Here is a 6,000-nt window from a genome sequence, read left to right as displayed (position 1 = left end):
TGAAACACAATGTTCTGCCTTTTCAAAATGTCACAGAGCAACCCTTTAAAAAAATAAAGAAAAAATAAAGCAAGTAATGACAATAAGCTTTCTTCATTATGCTGAAAATCAATCTACAAATATGTGAAACATCTGCTCTGGTCTGTTCCATTTATTTTCCAAAAAGTGTTAGAAGCCAGAAAGAGTTCTTAAAGGTTTTCTGGGATAGAAACCAGCAAAAAAGAAAAACATAGCCATGTGCATTTAACTGTAAGTTATGTATGTTATGCACCTTAAAACATGATGCATTTTCCAACAGATCTTGGAACACTTTACATTGTTGATACTTCACAAAAACGAATAGAAATGAAAGTGGCACTATAAATACAGGATTTTTGCCAGCCATGATTAATATTTAAGAACAATGTATGGAGTTTTATTAACTTGAGGAAGGACTCTTTTTTTTAAAACTTTATTTGCATAAATTAAATAATCCCTTGCTATTATAGATATTTTTCCTTTTCCTGCTTTAGTTGTCTTATTACCAAAAAAAAAAAAAAAAAAAAAAGGGGAGGTGAGGGGCTGCAGAGCAGATAGATTTCCTGCAGACAAATTCTAATAGGCCTTCCAGATATATAGCATCTTATTAAAAATTCATGCAGGCCAGAATACTAGAAGGTCAGAAAATGTCTTTGAAATTCTGCCAGAGCCCTTTTTGATAATTCATTCAGGTTTTAAGAGGGAAAATTCCTCATTAAAAAGAACCTAATGCTTATTAATTTATACTCCTAAAGCAGAGGCTGAATATTAAGAGGTGGACTCTGTTAATCCATTTATTAAATATCAAAGACCATATGTTTTCACCCTGTGTCCTTGCTTATTGATTAATTTCCTTAGACCTATATGGGCAAAAGCAGAACAAAATAAGTCTCTAGACACTTTGCTGAACCGGTGGAGACTGTAGCACTGTTTTGTGTGGTATATACCATCTAGAACTCAGTCTCCCCTGCCTCCAGGTACACGTCTGTAATCTAGTGGATCTGGCTGAGCAAAAGTCCCCTTTGCTGAAAGTTATCACTTTGTGCCGACGGGTAAGTAAAATACCTCCTACAGCTCTGATTTCTGGTTTCCTGGTGAACACATTAATGGACATGAAGTAACAGAAAGGCTTCTCCATGCTCCAGAAACAAACAAAAGCTTCTCTGCTCTAGGCTGGCACAGGTGAGATCTGAGCACTTTCCTCACTCTTACAGCGATTCCCGGGGGCCCTATTCAATTGCAGAGCCCCAGGCACGGTTCAGATGGGCCCTGGTTTTGGCTGGGATCAAGTAAATTCTCTTAGCAGCTGGTACAGGCTGTGATTTGAATTTAGGCTGAGGATTATGCTGATAAAGCACTGATGTTTGAGTTATTGCTGAGCCACGCTTACGCCAGTCCAGGACTTTTCAGTTTTGCATGTTCTGACAGTGAGACCTGGACAGGCAGCATGGCCAGGAGAGCTGCCTGGGACTGGCCAAAGGGATATCCCACACCTCAGAACACCAGTGTATAGACAAGGGGGAGCTGGCCAGAAGCTGTCAACCACTGCTCAGGACTGGGCTGGGTATTGGTCAGGGAGTGGTGAGCAATTGTCAGGTGTTATTTCTCTCTTATTTTAATTTGAAAATTCTTATTTTAGAATTATACTATCATTATTTTTTTTTTCTTATTTCACAGCTGCCTCCATCAACCTCCATCTTGCCCAGAATCCAAATATTACCAAAGCAGAAGGCAAGAAAAAACAATAGAAATGCTGAAGCTTTCAGGAAATCTGTGTTTTACTAGAGGATTTTTTCACAGGCTTAGGTGCACTTACATCTCCACTTCACCACATCATTCTCAAATGAAAGAAGAAGAAGAAGAAGAAAGGCAGGATTATGTTTGTAGGGGTATAAAAGATGACTGACGGTGCTACTGGCTCAAGAAGGGTCAGGACATAACCATGAATCTTTTTCTGAAATCAAGTAAACATAAAAGTAAAACCATTTCTTATTACTAAATTCTCCTCCTTCCCAAACTGATGATAAGAATTAAAAAAGGATGACTTCATGTACATTAAGAAGTTTATGTCATGAATGACTACTGACGTGGAGAAGTACGACATCAGAAAGCAGAATCACCTTCCAAGTGATTCAATCTCCCTTCATGGAAAAAAAGGAAAAAAAAAATACAAACTTGTGAGCAAAGAACCAAACCACAGACCACAGTCCTAATTAACACCTTCAAGATCATCAGGTAATGCTGATTCACACTAATTTGTAGAAAGAAGAAAAGCATGGAAGCACCAAGCACAGGCATAGGCAAACCTCTTTCCCTGACTGCAGAAGGGAAAAGCCTCTCCAGGAGTGGGTATCCCCAACCACTCTGCATGTGTGACTGCCAAAAACTTTTGAGCCAGAATTGTGTGGTTAACAAGAAAATGATTACTGTTTTTTTGCCTTTTGAAGGTCGGGTAATGTTTATCTTACTGCTAATTTCCAGTTACCTGTTAAGGTAGCATAGAAGTGCACAGAGAATTTTACTTCTCTCCTTTCTTCAGTAGTCAGCAGACAACTAAGGAGGTGGCAGATGAGTACTGCAGAGTTGAAACAAACATGTTGTATAGGGGAAAAAACCTGTGTAGCAACAAAGACAGGAAAATCCACAACAGAAACAAGCTCCTGTAACAGACACAGAATGGGGGCACTTCAAATGGACACAGTTGAGAGGACTTTAAGGTGTTTTTCTTCTACAAGAGCTGCTGTGTGCAGTCACTGCTCGTTCTACTCACTCTTGCTGCTCCCTCTGTTGTGCCAGTACAACTATTTGTATGACTGTGAAGTGAATCAGATCAGGGAATAGATCCAAGCTAAAAATAACTTAGGGAGAGAAAAAGAAAAAACAAAAAAACAAAAAACCCCTTCCCTCCACCAACTAAAAAGCAAAAACACCAAGAAAAACACCAAAAAACCCAAAAAAACCCCAACCAAAACAAAAATAAAAGAAATTCAAACAAAAACAAAAAAAACCAAACCAAACCAAAACAACAAAACAAAAAACCTCAAAGCAGCTGCCACTGGAGCCAAAAAGAAATGTCAGGCACATCACAGCTTTGCCAGGGTCTCTCCACAGTTTCAGGCCAGTTAGACTGGCACAGCATTTGAGACCTACAGTCTGCACAGACAACAGCACGAGGCTGTCCTGCCACAGGGACGTAGGCAGGGGTTTGAAAACCTGCCCAAAACTCCAACACGGGGAGTTGGGGATATAAACACAAGAACACAAGGGGTTAAGCCATAACTTGAGATGGACAGAGCACAGACAGTGCAAGTCTCACTGCTGCCCACACAGTAATTCAGATAGTTAAGGTGCAGATCAGCTGTTTCAACTTGGACTTCCAGCCACCACCAAACAGCCACCTCAGGGTGCTCTTTTTAGAATCAGGATTTTCAAAAATCAACACCACAACAATTACTCCCCATATGCACCATGACCAACTCAGCATACCTTAGATTAGGATTGGAAGAATGCTCTGCATGCAATCATCTAGAAGCTGCAGTGGAGAAGGACACATCAAAGGCAGAATATTTGTCACCAGAGTCTAACCCTCCCCCAGTACAAATGAAACACAGGCTCGGTTTCAGTGGTTCCTGCAGGCAGAATGGCCTTGCACCCATCTGAGGTCTACTCTACATGTTAATATCATCATTCTCTAGGAATACAGCAAAGCCTCTTCCTGTTTATAACATGATCTTCAGCATGGCATTTAGTGGCAGTCACCTTCTCAGCACAGCCCAGATAAGTTGTGGAATTTACTGCACATTTTCTAAGCTCAGCAGACAAAGCCTTCTTGCTTGACATTCCTAAAATACCAAAACCACATCTATAACATAAGCTGAATGGTTTCTTTATGAATGAAAATAATTTATTAAGATTGTATCATACAGAATCTATTTGGTGTCTGTCTCTATGGTGTAAGTAACAGTTCTGGATGATAATAAGCTCAGCCTTAAATGCACACATACCATGAGCGTGCTGTGTAAGTTTAAAAATGCTACTTGTCTGCCTGCCTGTTTAGCTGGCAGCTTTACCCACCAGGAACACAGATGATTTAAAACCCAGATGCTGAGCAATTTGAGATGCAGAAGCACCCTACAGTGAAGCAATTATTGCCTTGGAGGGTCTTATTATCCTCATCATGACATGAATTCCACACAAAGTAAACATGCTTCTATTGTTATGTATTTCCCAAACTGCAGTATAGTAAAGAAAAGTTTTGAAAGGAGTTTCTCATCCTTAAATGTAAATCTCAGCAACTTATCTCCTTGCTAAGAGACAAATGATGCCTGCTATTTTCCTGAAATCTTACGTCCTATTCCCCCTCCCCAGCTTCAGTGATTTAAGGAGAACTGAGCCTCCAGGGCTTTTATAGCCATTTGAAACCAAGTTCATGCCAACTGTCCCATGGAATAGCTTTCAGAATAAAGCAGAACATTCTGTTCATCATAGAACGATGTGCTTGTATAACACTATCATCTTACCAATGCTCTATATTGTGTACTTGTTTCCCAGTGCTCATTAAAATGTATTGAGACAAGCATCCTCCTGAATTACCTCAACTCCAAGGATTGCAGACCTGGCACCTTTGGAACTTTGGTCACCTGAACATAACCCAGAAATGAAGTTTTCAGGTATTTACAGCAAAGAAAGGACATGGATTAGCAAACTGCTGCATGCATATTTAGAAATGTATAGAATTCCTTTAAGAAAACTGCAGCGCTCCATATTCTTCTTGAATGATACTGAAAACCTTTGCCAAGTCATTCCAAACATAAAGATTAATTGACAGTGTTGTTTAATCCATGCATTGATTACTTGTGTCCTTTTGTGCAATGCATAAAGGACAGCCATATAGTTTTGGACTTATTTATTTTAGAATACAGCAAGTACCTAAAAGAGTAAAATGCTAAAGTAACAGCTGTGCATGGAAGCACATGTGCAAATTGCACTGAATCAAAGGCTTATTCCCTTCTCCCTTCAGCAATCAGCTGCTTTTTACATTCTTAAGACCAAAACTACACAGCACAAAGGGAAAAGAAACCTGGAAACATTGGTTTGTGTATGAAGTGAATGGACACTAAAGTATGTAATAATTGCAGTGATTAATGCTTATATCTGTATATTTGTATTTTACCTGAAAATAACTGAGGCTTTTTTTTTTTTTTTTTTTTTTTTTTTTTTTTTTTTTTTTTTTTTTTTGCTAAACCACACAATTAATTCCAGAAAAGTCATTGAGAGCATTCCTTGACATGAACTCACAGGGCCTCTTCGTAGGTGCATGTCCCTTTACCATTATGCTGTTCCATATCTCAGTTGCTGCAGACACACTGGGGTCAGGCTCAATTCTTCCTGTAGAAGATATTCCACTAAGCACGACAGTCACAAGAGGAGGGAACACTGAATAGCTGTAAAGACTCCTTGCTACCAAGGTAGAAAATGAAATTCCTAGCTTCTGATGCACCAGCTCACTTCATTACACAAGGTTGGACAGGTTCTACCTTGTAAAATAGTAAAAGCTGTACCTAGAATATGATATTGCAGATTCGTTTAGCAATTTGGGAATTCCGGGAAATAGAAGTGTAAATTTCATCCCACAAAACAAGCAGCATAATTAGAGAGATTTTAATTAAACAGGATTTAACCTGAATTCTCAAATAGCTTCAGATCAGACAAAAACCATATTTTAGACAAAAAACAAACTATTCTAGAAAAATATTTACTTATATGCACCTGAAATTTGAATCTGTGATTTTTCCCTTTGTTAATTCTGCCCTGATACATCAGCTGGTTTCTGTAGGTTTCACAGCAGTGCAAAGACAAGGCTCTGAGTATGGCACTGCATTGTCCCACGCCTGTGCCTTAGGTGTGAGCCAGGAGTAGTTACTATGATAGAAGAGCTCTTGTGCCTGAGGAAGTTCAGAGAAAAAAAAAATCAATTCAACT

The sequence above is a fragment of the Cinclus cinclus genome, chromosome 10, assembly GCF_963662255.1.
Source record: "Cinclus cinclus chromosome 10, bCinCin1.1, whole genome shotgun sequence".
Lineage (NCBI taxonomy): Eukaryota > Metazoa > Chordata > Aves > Passeriformes > Cinclidae > Cinclus > Cinclus cinclus.
The sequence above is the reverse complement of the archived record's forward strand: the minus strand, read 5'-3'. Positions refer to the sequence as shown.